Source organism: Botryllus schlosseri, chromosome 6 (assembly GCF_051294905.1).
Source record: "Botryllus schlosseri isolate E-star chromosome 6, Bs_hap1, whole genome shotgun sequence".
NCBI classification, from domain to species: Eukaryota; Metazoa; Chordata; class Ascidiacea; order Stolidobranchia; family Styelidae; genus Botryllus; species Botryllus schlosseri.
In genome coordinates, this window is record NC_137241.1 from 2,278,831 (window position 1) to 2,297,992 (window position 19,162).

Genomic DNA, 19,162 nt, shown 5'->3' on the forward strand with positions numbered 1-19,162 from the left:
TCCTGTATGAGTGGGCAATTAGCCATCAACAAGATGGAAATTTATTGGATGTTGTCATGAAAACCGCATGTGACAGGCAGACTTGGAAAACTAGAATACTCTCACCTTCTCCAAATTAGATTGGAATTAAATTACAACTACAAAGTTTTTACGAACTAGTAGAGTTGGAATTATAGCTGAACAGGTATTTCGAAATTAGATTAAAATTGGAAATATAGATAACAGAGTTTTTTTCCAAATTAGAATAAGAAATACTGAATTCGCGAAAAGTTCAATAAAACTCTGTTAATATCAAATCATAGTTCATCTTATGATCATGAGAATAGCAAATGTCTGTACAGCAAGCTTGGCTCGTTTCGCACTATACAGCTCTACTATAGCATTTGCAGAAAAAAATAGATTAGAATTAAAGTTAGAGCATAGAAAGATTTCACAAAATAGATTGGAATTAGAATTGGAGCCTAGAAACATTTCACAAATGAGAATAGAATTAGATTACCGACATTTCGCTTCAATGAGTATAAGTTTGGTAAGAGCACCCGTATCAGGAATAACTGAATATATTTTCGAAGGTTTTGTTTGTTATAGTAGCAGGGCTGTGGAGTCGGTAAATTTTGCCACCGACTCCGGCTCCGACTCCATACATTTTCAATATACCGACTTCGACTGCAGAGTCTTTAAACGTACCGACTCCGACAGTATTACCAATTTACTTCGAAAAGTATATGCCACACTGTCGGTTGAATGACTATCATACAACCATTAAATAGGGATGGTGTGAACGTGAGGTTCACGTTCGCGTTCTGTGTGTGAACCTCGGAAAATTTGAGGTTCGCGTTCACAACAGAACCTTGGTAGGTTCTGCACTGTGAACCTTTTTCATATATTGCAATTTTCACTTCATTATATATTTGTTTCAAATTTATTGACTTTCAACTGCGGGCCACTCTATGCATGGAACTGGCAGCATAAACATTCAACACCAAACGAGCATGCCCTTGACAATCTCAAAAATTTACTTGTATTGTTACAAAAGTTTGCTGGAAATATCCAGCTTTCCGTTCGTGCATATTTGGTGTCTCTGTGCTGTGAGCTTGACCCGCAATCACATGACATCAAGAGCGAAATACACTGTATTTTGTCAGCAAATGATCCTTATTCAACCAATCAACGAGATTGATATCGTCTAGCAGGCGTACGGGGTCAATCTTGACTACATATGTATACTGTATCATAAAAACCAAATGTGTGCCACTGGGATGTTGGCTATACTGCTGTATAACTTGTTAATCGGTAGCAAGTAGAGACCCATTTTACACTTTGCTCAATATCCATATGGCAATACTCAGACGCCGAACACATTGTCCGATCAGGTTGAAATTGTTGGCAAAGCGACGCAAGATACTGATTTTATGGGATTATGATATCATTTGATTGCCCCAGTTGATAGATTTGGCGACGTTTCAAACGTCAATATGTACTTAAGTATACTGAGCTATTATGTGGCCCCGAGTCGTCGCTCGGTATCGTGTACAGTAGATTAATATAGGCAATCACCTAATTGAAATATGGGGTTGAAATTAGCATTATGACGTCACGTGACGTCATGAGGTTCACGTTCGTGTTCACACAGAACCTTTCAAAAAGGTTCACGTTCACACGAACCTGAACCTTTCAGAGGTTCACACCATCCCTACGTAGGGATGGTGTGAACGTGAGGTTCGCGTTCTGTGTGTGAACCTCGAAAATTTAGAGGTTCGCTTTCACAACAGAACCTTGGTAGGTTCTGCACTGTGAACCTTTTGGTAAATTGTAATTTTCACTCCATTACAAGATCTTTGGCTCACATTTATTGCATTTCAACAGCGGGCCACACCAAATAGTCTGTTTCTAACAATCTGAACAGACAGTAGTGAAATGCCACGCCCAGAGAAAACAATTCCCCCAAGCTTATATCATGACTTTCTTTGGTCATCTCATTTACTCGCGAGACTGAAATGTTAAATTGAAAAAAAAACAGTTCATAAGGTAGCGATCTCTAATGTGCCTACTCTCATTGATAGTTTTGGAATTTATTTTCTAAGCCATCAGGCCGAAACATTAAAACAAACATGATGCTTTGCACCCCTTTTGACGAATGCGATCCTGCGAGACCTTTGTGTCATACTCTTAAAACGATTTCTTGATAAAATGCGCACTAAAAATCGAATTAATGCAGGGACATAATTAAACATTTTAATATATTTCACCATGATATTTTTAAATAAGTGATTCGCAAACTGGGGGAGCGCGGCTCCCCGAGGGCGTGAAAGCATCTGAAGATCGTCGCGAAGCTGAGATCAACTGAAAGAATTTTTCGAGCTCTGCGCGATTTACATCCAATTCGCAAATGTTGCCCTGTATTTAGTCTCAACTTCATATTTAAAAATCTCTCGTCCGCAGTCGTAGCCTTCCATACCATCAAACTACCCGTTAGCTTTGCTAGCGTCCTGGTTGCGTTTTGTGATATGACGATAAGGGGGCGCGAAATCTTTCACCATTATAAGGGGGGGGGGGGGCGTGTCATAAAAAGTTTGAGAATCACTGATCTAAGGTAAATACTTAATATCACAGCGGGATAGCTGCAACGAGATTGACATAGTTTGGATCACGATTGGGATTTCAGATTGGCCACTCCTTTTTTAATTATTTCAGTGTTGTGTTTATAAAAAACGATTCGAGCGTGTCTTAGGTAGATTCGTTTGTATGCGTAGAATTGGCGTATTGATATTTTATCTACACATAGTAGAAGCGTGTTTGAAGCTAACATGGTTATGATGCTGTCAGCATTGTGTGTCCTGGAACTGAACCAAAAGTGGAATTACTAAATCTATGAACAGATCGCTGCTCACAGATTCAAATTTCAATCCTGTTCTAAGAATCGGGCCAACCGACTTTCATCTCTATAGTTTTGACAAATTGGTTATTGAGGTCCGCCAGCCTATGAAATCTCGCCATTATATGTTTCTGACGCGTGTACGATATCACCATAGCAATGTTTGGCTTGTTTTAAATAAGCACCTACGTATATTATCTCCATGTCCTCACTATATAATCAAATATCCATATTGCGTTTTTGTTTATAATCCCAATTTTATATAGTGCGGCCCGCGAATGGATACAGATGTTGAATGCGGCCCGCGAGCTCAAAAGTTTGCCCACCCCTGCTTTAGAGAAATCGGCATATCTGTTCCCGTGATCTTCCACGGCTTGTAAGAGGCTCGCCCACTGGTCTTTGTCATCTGTTTTGAAAGCATCAAAGTCTGTATACAATTTTACCAAACGCTCTGCTGCGTCGCTAACTACTTCAACACTACTCACAAAATGAGCAGGCACAAAATGCGGATCAGTATGCCATTCCGAAACTGGAAGACTCAACCAATCATGTGCGACATGTATAGCATCGAATAGAAACCATGATTCCGGCCCAATTAAAGAAACCATACTTATTGACTCAGAGGTATTCCGGTCAGACATGGGGTGATTACTTCATGAATGTAGTCGATTGCGACTACGATTACTTCTGAATGACGCGATTACGATTACGATTACGATTACAGCAAAATCAGGAAGTAGTCGATTACGATTACGATTACATTGGAAAAGTAATCACGATTACTCACGATTACATTAATTTTACTTCTCAGAACTAATATTAGAAGATATATTGGAAGACAATATAAGGAATTAAGGATTGCGATGAAAAGGCCTAATGAGATAACAACTTTCTTTATCAATGAGACGTCATTTGCTTGTTACGTCATAATGTACATATCGCACCCAACGATTTGCATTCTTGCCTGGTTCGTAACTGTCGCACCCCAAACTCCCGAATAGGGTGGGAAGCGAGCTCGAAGGGGAGTCAAAAGTACATCATAAATCAACATGAATTATAGAGTATTTTCAAGAGATTATATTAACTTGGAAATTGTCTTCGAGCATCGCGCTTTAATATCTCTAGATAGCTTGATTTGGAAATGCAAACCTCCCTCCTCAAGAAAAAAGCATGATTTATAGGAATAGGCATTTCGGTGCCGGTCATTACCGCGCCATAACACACCTAAGGACATATGCAGACATATGCACCTTGGCCGGAACGTTAGGTATGTATCCTATGTAAATAGTCGCGCTGAGTGGGCGTGACGAATAGTCCTTTCATTCCAATCTCAGCCCAACAAATCGAATGTCACCCGGCGCACCCACAAAGTAATGAAGACATGGCAATTTGTGTGTGCATCCCACGAAATTTTTCTTTTAGTCTGCTGCGTTTGGGCGACTACAACATATTTTGATTATATAACAGACGGGAGGTAACGAATCAACAACATACAATAGTATAATTATAATAAGATATAAATATCAATTACGTGCCCCTAGCTCTACAGATAAATCTCACCATCAAGGACTGTGGGAGTAATAATATAAGCAATTACCAATATTATTGACGAAATACAGTCATCGACTTGAAAAATGACCAGGACATCCCTATGGGGGCCCAAGACCAACCTTTTTCGATGATAATTCTGGAAGGATTATCAAGGATAATCCCAGAATTAACAAAGAAAACTGAAATAACTCCACTTCTACGGCTTGGAATTGAGTCAAATTTGTTTTGCATGGTTTTTAAAGACAGCGCAACATTTCATGGGGTTGGAAGGAAAATTTGAAAAAAAATTTTTTTTGCATTTTTGGCCAAATTCAAAATTTTCAAACTGTACGAAACCCGCGAATATTGGTTGGAATGAATTGAAATTTGGCATGCGTCGTTTTTCAAGGTAACCTCACGATTTAATCACGTACCCAGCAAGATTCAGGAAAAAAGGTTATTTTCGAACAGCCCTAATGTACATTGAATATCTTTTACTACATGTGGATACCTTATACGCAATGACGAGCTAGGCTAATACTTCTGACGTAATAATGAGCAGGGGCGTTTGGAAATCATACGTTTGTGCTATCACTAACGTGGTATGATATCTCTTTCCTGTTCACGAATGTTCAGTTTATGTCATAGTCCTTGTACAAATAAAAATTAATCGTTCTTTCACAGAGAAATCGATTAGATATGGGAAGTAGTCGATTACGATTACGATTACTTTGGAATTTTTTCGAATGTAATCGATTGCGATTACGATTACTTGAAAATGCTGTAATCGTCGTAATCGATTACGATTACTAATCGCGATTACCCCATGTCTGATTCCGGTACCTCTGCGAAATTGTTAAGGATTGGCATTTGCAGCAATTTAGCAGCTATCGCTTCCTTCACTTTGTCAGGAATCTTATGTTTAGCCGAGAGCATTGTAGATACCACCGTTTCCTCGGCGAGATGCCAATGATGTTTTCGCATCTTTTTATATGCCACATCAGCAACTGTGAAATCGGTAATCGCATGATGAAAAGTCTATCATGTCATGAACAATGTTCCCTCTAATATTTGAGAGTGTGCGCACACTCACCAACTCACTGCGCAGACCCTTGGACAACAATGCGTAACGACTAAAAAAAGGTCATCACTTCGGATTTTTTGTGCGCTGCTTAGATTTTCTGTGCGCAGAGACCGTGTCAGCACTGCGCATTTGCACACGTGCGCAGCTTAGAGGGAACATTGATCATGAAGGAATTTTATATCATTACAATGTGCGTCACATGCAATACCAGTTTTTAACCAAGCTGGGACATAAAACATGGCAATGAATGTATCTATTCGTACCAACTTTCTAATGACCTCTTCAGAATAGCCCATTTGCTCACTCCACATGAACATTTTTCGACAGTACAGAACTTGACTCATTCATCCAGTGCTATTAGTAGCACCAGGCTTGCGAAAACGATTATCTACATATTGGTCATCTGATCACGTTTATGCTATATATGGACTATAGAAGTTCCAATATTATTGACCAAATATCTAATAAACTTTAAAAACAACATTTACGCGACTAGCAAAATGAGGCATACTGATTTTTAGCAGCAGTTAATGTGAATTGTTAGCGAAGCCTTCCAGAAGTTGTGTTGATTGGGACCAGGTCGACAAGGTTTTGTTGGGGCCCTCCTTGTCACAAACACTCTGTAGCGCCCGTATTATTCTTCAGTCAACATTACGACCTTTTTTAAATTATCGGGATGATTTCTCATAGGGGGAAATTTTGGCTCAAATTCCGGCCAAGAGGTTCACGAGATGAAAAAGGTTGGTAACCACTGCATTACTCCATGTAACAAAATTTTCCAAAAGTTTTAGGTAATTGAAAATTTTTGTATTGTGTTTTAGTATTCCAAACTAATTACCAAAACACCAAAAATCATTCTGAAGTGCCCCAAATTTTGAAGAAATGTCAATTTCTCTAATTTTTGATTTTACTCATAATTGCTCCATTTAAACACGATAATTCTTCATTGGACGTAAGAAAACGCGAATGAAAAGGATAATATGAACAAATATAGCTTTCTCATGAATCATGAATCACGTAACAAATGAACACTTTAAAAATCGTCAGAAGTGGTTTTGTTTGTGTTACTTGCGTCTGTGAAGTGAGAGATATTATCTTATTATGGACCAAAGATAATACCATGTAACAAAATTTTGCAGAAATTTTAGTTGAGTGAAAATTTTTATGTAGTATGTTTTGTTATTTCAAACCAATCACTAAAATAAAAAAAAATTCTTTGGAAGTATTCCTATAGTCTTTGAGAAATGTCACTTTTCTGGAGTATTTGATTGTATTAAGTAATAACTTACCCCGTTACGGTTTTTCAAAAATAACTTTTGTTAATTCCACTCGCATAGTGATAAAGTTGTCATGTCGCTACACAATGCAGTCAATTCCGACCAGTATAGGCCGTGCAATCTTGGATTGAAATTTCGACAATTTTTTAATTTATTGTATTGACGGTGACAAAATTCGACACTTCGGTATGACTAATCATCTTGTTCAAGGAATGTCTGAAGTGAGAATTATATACTTTTTTCACGCGTTTACATCTAGATAAAGGCCTGTGATCGAGTTTGGATGATGAAATTGCTAATATATGAAAAATCAATGCGACACTGATAAGCTGGAACTACATTGAAAGAACCCCGTGAAAACGATAGTGATATACATCGCATATGAATACTTTCAGCGCTGAAATCCGGGACCATAAAGAGAACATCAACTGCCAACTCATAAAGTAAACGGTATCAAATAAAGCACTGTGTGCTGTGTATGTTCGTATAGTTCGCGATACGCTTGTGTCACTTGTGAAAGTAGCCAGGCATTCACTAAATGTACGTTTGAGTGATCCTCCATTATTGCATCACACATACATTGACCACAGGCGAAATTATCAGTAGTAGCAGTAGAAGAAGAAGAAACATTTAATAGCAACGTGTGCTGACATTGTCCACTGATCACCTTTACCACCCCTCTTGTATGATTTAAATCTACCGAATATAGTTGATGCGTTTGTTTTCTCATGGATGTGTAGATGGTAGTGAATTGTACCATATCAATTTGTTACAACTTCTCGAGGCTTCGTATTCGATCCTATTGACCGATATAATCAGACTATTGGCATAGCTATACAGTTAGTCGCGTATTTTATTTGCGGTTCTACGAGTGCGTGATAGACACAACGTTTTCTTGCATGCATATAAAACGTTATATTCGTTATTTGATGCAAGATAAATGTCAAATTATTCTGTCCTTCACACAGCTAGCAAAATGTAATGACTTTGAATCGTTACGGATACGTCGATAATTCAATTCAAATTGAATTATGACTTCACTCGTGACTCGACTTGACTTGACTTGACTCGAGTCAGCTCCAAAAAACGAGTGACTTGACTTGACTCGCGTCACCTTCGAATATCGATTGACTTGACTTGATTTGAGTCAAAATGTGCAATGACTCGAGATGACTTGTGACTCGAAGGTAGTGACTTGATCCCAACACTAACTGAAACTGAGAAGATGATTGTTACTAACAACCAACTATTATGAATTGAATGATATATTAATGTGACCTCACAGTTAATAGGAAATTCAATAAGGAAGCTTGGAAAACGTGGTGCGGGAAGTTCAAAAAGCTTAGAATGACGTTTTTAAACGACACTTGAGGCAAAAATACCGGAAACATGTTTAATCGAGGAATATGGTATAGAAAATATCAAAAAATCGGCTCAACTAAATTTTTGTTACATGGTGTTAATGCTGCGCCAATGCTTGTCTAGTAATATAAACTCGTAAACTATATTCGAATTCAATTTAAATAATACAACAGATTTGGTTAAGGTGATCACCTACCACCAATGATCAGTCTATAGAACAGAGATAGATACCTTGTTGTCATATTACTTTGCTACTACGACAACTACGATGTAAGCCAGGGGTGACCAACACGCGGGCTGATTTGAGATTTCGGAAAAACATTAATTAAAGCATTTTGAAATGCTGAAATGGACTCCAGTTTAAAAATAATGTTGTTGTTCAAAATATTCGCTATATTCGCTTGGGGCTACCCCACAAAATCCAGCTTTACGACGAGACATAGTTTCCATGAAGTACCGTGTCTAGCTAACCCCAATATCGCCTGTTTAGTCACAGAAAAGTGTTGTTGGGTATCGTGCGCCGCTCAGAGGTCAAAATAGAATGAAAGTGATGATCGTGAAAGAAATAATATTTCTTGTGGTGACTATGACTACGCAATCGAGCATTTTAGAGACGACAGCGTTGTGCTGATGTAGTTTTTTTTAAATGTGATTGTTTAACTTTGTGGCCTCCTTTATCTCGATATTGAATTCATAAGGCCTGCGGTCTCTACGAAATCAGCAGAGTTTGAGTTGGTGACCCCTGATGTAAGCGGTCAATTTATATGTGATAGACAGGGCCGGCCAACCCGTGGCCCGCGGGCCACATGTGGCCCGCGAGAAGGTTTTGAGTGGCCCGCAGAATAATTTGCGATAGATTTATCAAAGGTAAAAAATTTCTACAAGCTTAGCGCAATATGTTGTCTCTCGATTTCTTGTTCTTAATATTGATGCCCTTTTGTGAAAATTGAAGAACACCCAATGTATCAGATAGAGTCTAACTATATTAGCGATTACGAGACAAAGTGTCGTTCAACATATGCGACCTTGCGTTTGCACTTGCAGCAAGACCGTCGACTATGACACCTAGGCACGAAATGATTGACGCATGTTGGTCGCACCTTTCGATATCGATATGTCCATGCGCCGAATAGCTTCCCGCGGATAATGGCCCACACAAAAGTTCGTCAATCGAATGTGGCCCTTTGGCTCAAAAGGTTGGCCAGCCCTGTGATAGAAGAATGGACATTCAGTAAAACGCAAACTCGTTGAATGAATGAGATTTGTCGGTCTCACAAATCACATCAACTCATGGCGCACAATCCAAACATTTGTAAAGTACATCGATTCTTATCGACACCGATACCTTGATGACTCGAGTCAACTCATTTCTCGAGTCATCCCAGCATTGCTGCATAGTAGATTGAATGCCACGCGGAAAAGACTATTCGTTAGTTTCTCGATCACTGACTAACTTCGAGCTAGCACATTGTTAGCACCATGTTGTATCGCCATTCCCAGAAAGGATTGCGCTTTTGAAATGATATCAGTATCGCTCACGCGTGCGAGACCATCCTTAAAAGAAAAATCTCTTTCGTGAGGTGCACATGATCGCAAATTCTCATTTCTTCACGTAGCGCAATATCTACCTTTGCGGGCAGCACTTATACCTCGGTTTCAGACTTCAGCGATAGCAGTATTTGCCCCTTGCAATGTTCTCTTTAATTTTACACGAGTCCGCGCGCCTGCGCGGTTCCTTGGACAACAGTGTGCAACGACTAAAAAAAGTCATCACTTCGGATTTTTTGTGCGCAGCCAAGATTTTCTGTGCGCAGAGGCCGTTTCAGCACTGCGCATTTGCGCACATGCGCAGCTTAGAGGGAACATTGGTGGTAAGATATTGGGATCTCCCAAACGTAGCAGAAACAATTCTTTTGTAGAGGGCACACGATTACAAGATGGCATTTCTATATGGGGTGCTCATTTTTCCTCTGCTGTTCGCAACTCTAGGCTACTCTGGGTATCAGATTGCAAATGGCTCTACTATATTAAAATCGAAAAGCGACGTCGTAGTGAATCGCGCCCAGCGCGTAGAAAATTTATAGATCAATAAATTTCTCACAGATTATATATTCTCATATAATTCGGGGGACAAGTCGTAAATTCAATTTTCAGGTAGACGGCAGCCAACACACAGGTCTAATTATTGAATTACAAGTCCACGGCCGCACAAATGTCCTTCTACGGCAACAGGCTGTCCACCCCTGTTCTACCATTTGGTGCATTGAACTAGTGTCTCTTTGCTGTGGTATTTCAAAGTATTTAAACGTGTTTTAATTTCCATGTGACAACTTTCCAGGTCCTTCTACGGCCGCAGGCTGCCCACCCCTGTTCTAGCAATTGGTGCATTGATCTAGTGTCTCTTTGCTGTGGTATTTCAAAGTATTTAGCCATGTTTTCATTTCCATGTGGTAACTTTTGAGGTTATTCAAATGAAAGTAGTACAAGCACTTTAAGTTCGACTGAGCCAGAGGTCACTACGGGGACGTCAATGTCATCGACTACATCAGAGGCAACGACTGAGTCTAACCACTTGGGTATGCTATGGTTTAAGCTACTTTGACAGGTTGACTTGCGGTCAGGGGAGGCAAATGAGGCAGTGCCTCACCTGTCGTCAGCTTGAGTGAACGGAAATTGTGAAAACCTGCAATGAATATTGGTATTTTCCATCATTGTTCATGTATGACTAATTTTGAACATTTGTGCGACTATATTAAGTAGTTTGTATATGAATTATCTAAAATATTATGTCAAAGGAGAGATGAGGTACAAATCGGCCAAGAGTCATATCTGAGTATCATTTCTCCAATGAGGGATCAGAATTTATCATAACGTTTATCAATCGCAGTGTTGGGATCAAGTCACTACCTTTTTGTAACAAGCCATCTTGAGTAATAGCAGGGCTGTGGAGTCGGAGTCTGGGTAATTGTCCCTTGATGGAGTCGGAGTCGGAGTCGTGAAAACTAGAATAGCTGGAGTCGGAGTCGGAGTCGTGGGGAATATACTGACTGGAGTCGGAGTCGGAGTTTGTGAGAATGCCCCTGACTCCGACTCCGACTCCAACTTCTATATCATGAAAACATTTGCTTTCAAAGAATTTTCAATAGAATTTTTATGTACCACCAATCACTGTTATTATTAACCATGCAGATCAGGTACGGCCAGCCCATGTCACGCAGGCCTAATTTGGCACACGAGAAGACTAGGTGATAGCCTGCGAGGTATTTCTCGAAATTATTTATGACATCAGGTAGAAGTGTAAATCCAACCAAAATTTGATTAGCATGACCAAGAACTTTGAGGATGACTAAGAAAACAGTTCTGACGCATTGAGATATCCAGGGGCCAGCCACATTTATCCCAGATCTTCGTATATGACCACAAAGTAGAATATTTCGTAGCAGATTTATTTCACTTGAAATTCTTCTCGGTACTTCGCATGATTCAATGTCACTAGATTTCTTGCATTCAGTATTTGAACCCCCTTCTGAAAATTATAAATACATATTATTCACAGAATTGAATCTAATTATATTCACAATTAGGAGATGACGTGTCGTCCAACATGCGGCTTCGATTGTGCACTCGCAGCGAGATCGTCGACAAAACATTTGCACAAAATGATATAGGCATGTTCACTGATACCGTCGATTTTGCTATGTCTAAACGTCGAATAATCTTGTCCTTGCCAAATGAGCCCAGTGGTATACAGATGCGACCCCCAATGTATGTTAGAAACATATTTATTGATATATTTCAGTAATTATCTTGCAATAAAATTTCGCGCTTCGCGCGACCAGGGCCTCATTGCTCACTACACAGTTGCATGACATATTGTTATCAATTTTAGGGCGTATTAATATAAGTCTTGTTTGCAATGTTACCTATTACGGTTCGCTCCTATCGGATAACTAAAAAAAGGTTATCAACATTCCTGTTGCCCGCGCAATGGTTCGTAAATCTCACGTGTCCCTTTGGCCGAAAAAGTCGCCCACCCCTGATATAGATAAAATTAGACATTACTCGCATATTACAACTCAGTTGCACAGGGGAAGAAAATTCCAATATGCGTTTTCGCGATGCAGTCAAAATTTATGCGATTTTTGGAATTATACCATGATACTGTGACAGAGCAAATGCATCGGCTGGTTTCGTAAAATTGTAAAAATGATGTAAATATGACCAAACGATGATTCCCACTTGACAAAATTAAAAATATTTTTAGTGTAGCTTAGCTGTTCGGATCGAACAAATGATTAAAAAAGACTGCAAGTCCCAATCCTTGAATACTTGATTAAGTACATGTAGACTAGACATAGGCTATGTTCTTTGACTACTTAACTCAATTCCATATATGTCCAGTGTCTATTAGTAGTAAGAGTGTGTGTGCTTGTAATCTGGATAGTGTGCAATGACAAAATTAGTAAGTTCAATCTCTTTATTAGTTGCTTACTCATACACAAGAGCTACATTTGGATTTTTTTTCGACATTTTTATTATACAGGATTGGATATCTGCCATATTTGAATGATTCATTCATTTCAGGATATTAGAGAGTCCATGTTATAAAAACTTGAAAAATGAAGGATATCTTTCGTTCATGTTAATTGCATATAGTGAATAATTCGAGCTGTGCCACATTGAAACAATTTAATGTACATTTTAATAATATATTCATATTAAAACCCGAAGCTTTTCGAGCTGACACTTTTCAAGGGCAATCGTCAGCAAATGGAGAATTTCAAAAACATGCATCTAGCTACATTGCATACAACCAATTATGACGTCATAGAAACAAACAACATGAAATACAGGCAAACCGCGAGCGCAGCTAGTGGACAATTTTCAGATTCACTAAAAATTTCTTCTGCTGACACAAGCGCGGTCGGTGGATTTTAATATAAGTCGATTCCAGTGCAGACAAATGGAAATTAGTACGGCCTCTACCTAATATCGAAAATCTTTCATCGCGATAGTTTTTAGCGCAAGTTGCATTCTCAGCCAAATGCTTGCCGATGGCAGAGTTCATAGCCATGGCCTGATTACGTTCTAGTAATCGGAGATCAGTTACGGCTGCGTCTTCGCGAGAGTCCAATATGCGTGATCTAATAACGCTGGGGACATGTTGTTTGATGCGTTCCTGCAAGCGCTGAGTTGTTCTTCCCACGTACCGACAATCACAGTGGCACTTGAAATCATAGACTATATTGCTTTGTTGAAAAGCAGGAAGAACATCTTTGCGCGTTCCAGGAAGCAATTGTTTGGTGGTAAACACAACATTAGTTTTTACGTTATCGTAACAGCGATTTACAGCAGAAATCAATTGCTTTTCAAACCGGGAAGAGATGGGGCCCAGCCACGGCAAATGTATATATACATTTTCCTCAGACCGTGTGTTCGTGTTTTGTGATTTGTTGGGATTGAAATTACTGAGTTTTCTGTCCACAGAACTCTTGATGATGTGTTCGGGGTAGCCGTTACCGATTAGAATTTTGCGGATATCTTCTAGCTCCGCGTTTAATTTTATATCCGAACAAATCATCAAGGCTCTGTGCACCAATGTGCCAATCAAATTTAGTTTACGGCGATTCGGGCTAAAAGAATTCCAGCGTATGTAATGCCCTGTAAACGTTGGCTTCCGGTAAACCGAAGTGACAAAGCTAATACCCCGTTTTTCCACCAGAACGTCTAAGAATGGTAACGAGTTAGCACGCTCTTTTTCAAATATGAATTTTAAAGACGAGTGTAGAGAATTCAAGTTAACAAAGAAATCATCGAACTCCGTCTCATTTTGACAGATAACGAAGGTGTCGTCGACATAGCGACGGTACATGAATGGAGGCTTGGTTTCATCTGCGGCGAAAAGTCTGTTTTCATGAAATCCCACAAATATATTGGCTAAAATCGGGCCAAGAGGGCTACCCATAGCTACACCGTCGGTTTGCATGTAGATGGTATCGTTAAAACTAAACTCAACAGAGCAAGTAGCCGTATTAAGAAGTTCAACGAACACTTTACGCGAGAAGGAAGGTGGTGCTAAATCACCACCACCATATAGCGCGTCCGCACAGATATCAATGGTCTCCTTCAGCGGCACGTTCGTGAAGAGGCTAACGATATCATACGAACCGAGAAACATATTCGGGTTTGGAAGGTCGGTGGTTTTCATCTCGTGCGCGAATGTAAACGAATCAGCGACGCAATGCGAATCATACATGGAACGCACTGGTTCCAAAACATCGATAAGCCACTTCGCGAGCTTGTGCTGCGCCGATCCAATCATAGAAAGAATTGGTCGAACGGGCGCATTGGTTTTATGAGTTTTTGGCAGTCCGTACATACGTGGCCTCTTTGCCCCGACCGGTCTGATGGAGGCATAGACCTCAGGTGATATGGAGCCGTTTTTATTGAGGCTGAATAGTCGGCGCTGTATCCGTCTTTCGATCTTGGCGATGTTATCAAATTCAGCAGCGGGACCAAGTGTCTTGAATTTTGATTCGTCACCCAAGATTGCTTCCATTTTGAGTATGTAATCCCGTTTGTTTAGGATTACAACCCCAGAGCCCTTATCCGGTTTGCTAATGTGAATGTCTGGATTTTGTCGCAATGCTTTTATTGCACGAAAACATTCCTTCGTCATTAAAAAATTTCCCGAATCAATAGGATATCCACAATAGGCATGTGCCAAATCACTCAATCTTGCTTTGAGGGCTGGCAAATTATCAGCGGAGTTGGCCTTGCGATGATATAGTTGAGCCATTAACACTTCAAATTCTGCGAATACCTCTTCACTTTTTATGGTATTACCCAGCAAACACAGAATATATTGCATATATATTGTGTATATGTCTCAACTACTTGAAAATATATCTAGTCATATGTATTTTTTATATAAATCTGTCGACACATTTGCACATATATAGGATATCTTCAAAGATACCTGTATGACATTGTCATGATATCTTGCTTGACCCTAGATGACCCCTGACCCTAGGTGACCCCTGACCCTAGTTAGGTACCTGGACCTGCCACATCCTGCACTACCCTTATCAAGGAAGACTGACTGATAATTTTACAAATCATGCATGGCTTTGTCCGTGTATTAAATCAGCACAGAACTGCGCAATCACTTCAGCAAATATTGCTGCCTAAGCATAAGTTCGAAATCGTTGTCGGAATTGTCAGACTCTGTGATGACAGCATTGTTCCTGTTATCTTCTTTATCGCCACCCTATAACATAAACGAGTAGATTAGTACAATTGATTATTATCACTGTAGAATAAAAGTTGTTCTGTGTTTGGTTGTGAGTAAAGTGGGATGGTGGTCTAAGTCACATTCACCAAAAGACTTGAAGTCCTCTTTCAAAAGCAACATGACCTTTACTTTCACACTGAAGATATAATCAACGCAGTTACGCTGTCAAGATGAGACACCAGAACCTGTTCAATAATGCCTGTCATTATAGAGATGATTTTCATGCTATTGGCGTCATGAAGTGGCTGCTGCTGGAAACGGATTTCAAAACCTATAGTTTGGGCACGGGGTGAAGATTGTTCTCCACATTATTATTTTAATATTAATATGGTAATAGTTGCCTGTGAGAGGCTGATGTGATATTGATCGCTCCTTCCATGCACGACACAGCAAATATATGCAGTGGTTCCCAAACTGTGGTCTGCGAGACAATTTTTATGACTGCGTAGTACCTTCCAGAAATTCACACGATCCAGAAATTTTCAGAGATTTTAATTCCTTGAGTATAAAAATCTTTAGACAGGGTATTGTCTAAACCAAAATCGAAGTTGCTTAAAATTATTTTGTAAATCAACACAAAGTAGAGTTATTCAAATTAAATTTTAATCTCCCCGTGCGAGACAAATGCGACCCGCGGAGGGAAATTGTAAAGGTCTGTCTCGTAAATTTTCTCGTAAAGTTTGGGGACCACTGATATACAATGTTCTGAAGATGAGCGGTAACAACAATTCACTTACAGTTCATTTCAATAATATCATCAAAGACACAACTGTCACACCACACAGGCTTAACTTAACAACAAAATTACCTTGCAAGATCCAGCAACAGTTAGAGATCTTGCAACCTGATCTTTAGTTCTTTTATCTGGGATCTCGAGGTCAGTATGAGCCGATCTGCATGCTCCTAAAAAGAGATATAACTAGATGAAGATGTCCTCTGTCCAGTCATGGTATATTATACATCAGACAACGAACAAGTTTCATTGATATAAGAGACTCTTGGAGGTAAAGAATTCCAATATACTATTGAATAATATATTCATATTGCAATAATATATTCAATTGCAGCTACTAGAGTACTAAAGTAGGTAACTTAGCACATCACGACATCAGTATTCGTATTACCAAATATGACGTCAAACGATTAAAATGTTGAAAAATCGAGGCTAGGGCTCAACTTTTTTTTACATTGATTACGTTTAATTTCCGTCAATAACCGTTGATAACTTACGTCACTCTTGTGTCACTCTTGTTGTTTTGACCCTTAAGACTGGTTTTTCATACTTTCTTTACAGCTATGCTGGTCATCATATTTCCGACAGTTTCCGGCAATTGTACACCCCGGATTCCCATTAAAGCGGCTACCTGTAAAACATTATATTAGTGGTACACAATACAGATGGTACTGCCTTGCATGAATGGTTTGCACCAGAATTAACAATAACATTTATGGGCATTCTAGATAAAACCATCCACACCATAAATTTCATGGTCACGCTAATCAAAGGCTTGGTTGACTTTGCGATTTCGCAATAAATCATATTGGCAATTCAATTTTTGATAATAGAACTAATTTCGAAAAGGACCCCTGCTGTGTCTGAAAATGATTTCTTGGTGTCGGCGGACACCCCTGATTTAGACTGTCAATCGCTTTGTTCGAATGAGAAACAAAAACATACCAGTTCAGACTTTGCCGTTGTTCAAAGGTGTTCCAGCTGTGACAAGGTTTCACAGGGATCTTCAATTATATCTTCCAGCAAAATTGGGGCACTCGATTGAGGTCTTTTGGAGTCATTGTCGATATGATGTCTGAGGAAATCCATCATCTGGTTTTTCTGCAACTTTATGTCTCTGATGCACAAGCTAAAAAGGATTCGATTACAAGAAAGTTGGATTGACCATCATATGTGATAAACTTACCATTACTTTATGACAGGCCACATTGTTGATGGTCAAAATTTTGTAGTTCAACGATGATTTTAAATGAAGGAGCATCTGAAAAACAGAGAGACTTTATTCTCAAATTCGAGAACGCATCGAAGTGCTAGGAACTTACTGCAGGACTTAGATCTCTGGCCGTTACATTCAATGTTGGGATCATGCCATTCTTGAACACTCTTTTCGCTTAATGATGGCAAACTTGCATTGCAAGCATCATTGATATCACTCCTGCTTGCCACACCTTCATTGCCAGAATCATAAGATGACCGCATTCTTGAAATTGGCATGTCTTGTATCTGAATACTTGGATTATGTTTCTTCCTTGCAGTGCAGGAAAAACATCATCTACAAATTATAAACGTTTTACATATATGTACCATATTTCACGGAATAAAAGGGTATACCTTGACCATCAGTTGACGCCGAATTATTCAAAAATTGTTTGTTCAGCTGACGTTTTCGTTTTGGCCGCTGCGCTTCATTTTCAGTCCAGACAATGACAAAGACGTGAGCAAGCCACTACTCTCCGCAGCGTTTATTATATCACTAAAAGCTACCTTCAATACATCTAAAACATATGGATAATGTAGATGGCAAAGGTAGGCCCACTTGGAAAACAGTACGCTAATTCTGAGTTTATAACTTACTGGATGAGCATTTCATCTGTATCTTTTATACAGAGACCGATTGCGATTATCATATTATGGTTGCTTTTTATTCTTAGCCTTACGGTGCTATTTGCATTCTTACGCAACCACCAGCCATGCAATACCATTATAGATACAAACAATTTCACACAATTCACAATTCATAAGATATAAGCTAGTCTGAATCAATGAGATCACTTCTACATCGGTTTTCCAGCTTTTATGTATTACAGTTTACAGCAACAGCAACCGATTGTTCTTGTTCAACAAAAAGCACAACAGCAAATGATTGCTCGATTTATTGATCGACTAATACCCACCTAATGACCTATATTCATTTACAGCAAATCCTTAAAGTAAGGTTGGAGTAAGTTGATATCCAGGAAATGTGCTCATGATTAGCCGCACAAGTTCTATAGTTTATTAGTTGGTTTGATATGAATCAAAGAATTATATTCAGATATAGCCGCCCAGTTATGATATGGACACCATATTACCAGAAAGACTAGACTAGTTCTATGAAGTTATATCGTATTTCCTCAAGTCAAGTCAATGATTATATAAGAAGCATAGCCTATATATAAATTACCTTGCACAGTGCAGTTTTCGGTATTCTTCTATAGAAATATGCTTGGATTAGCCTCAATTAACAGCGATTTCCCTGAACGCAACTAAAACCAAAACGACAACGATATCTGCACTGCAAGCCGCCATTAACAGAGCGCTTTTGTCTTTTGTCTGACGATTTGAAACCTGCGCGCCGAAACGGGTGTTCGCGTGGGAGAAAGTGCCTCAAGCCACTGAGTCACTCGGCTCCGACGGCTAGACGGCTAGATGGTTTTCAGCGTAACCGGAGTGGATCCGGATTCTGAATTTGCTTTGACAGTCGGATTGTAGCAGGATTTTTCTATTGAACGTTCAAATAGTATAGCATTATTTTGGCAGCAGTTTTTCGGATTACCCAGAATTGGAAATTCATAAGACTGTCAAATTGCCGCCTGGAGCCGTAATGGATTCGGATTCCAAAATTTGGGATGGCCAAGAATCAAAATATCTGCAAAATCACGCGAAAGCGGCGTGTGACAAAAGGAAAAACATTCAATCATAGCAACAATGTAAATTGCTATGATTCGATAGTGGCAATTACGGTGAC

The 19,162-nt window shown here is 39.3% G+C and overlaps 1 protein-coding gene and 1 long non-coding RNA gene across 4 annotated transcripts in view; one reads left to right on the top strand and one right to left on the bottom strand.

Moving 5' to 3' along the window:
• The window catches only part of LOC145442056 (uncharacterized), a 203,769-nt gene that overhangs the window by 89,332 nt on the left and 95,275 nt on the right, over window positions 1-19,162 (top strand). The gene's annotated exons all lie outside the window — the stretch shown is intronic.
• LOC145440201 (uncharacterized) lies at window positions 15,246-18,557 on the bottom strand. 3 transcript variants are annotated; one of them, XR_013915460.1, is made up of 5 exons: window positions 17,478-18,557; window positions 17,342-17,416; window positions 17,101-17,284; window positions 16,231-16,786; window positions 15,246-15,398 (listed from the first exon to the last, which is right to left on the bottom strand). It is a non-coding gene; the product is annotated as an uncharacterized LOC145440201 (long non-coding RNA). The 3 variants fall into 3 exon arrangements; XR_013915459.1 differs by lacking the exon at window positions 15,246-15,398 and having other exon boundaries at window positions 16,643-16,788; window positions 17,109-17,284; window positions 17,478-17,707; window positions 17,767-18,556; XR_013915458.1 differs by lacking the exon at window positions 15,246-15,398 and having other exon boundaries at window positions 16,643-16,786; window positions 17,478-17,707; window positions 17,767-18,552.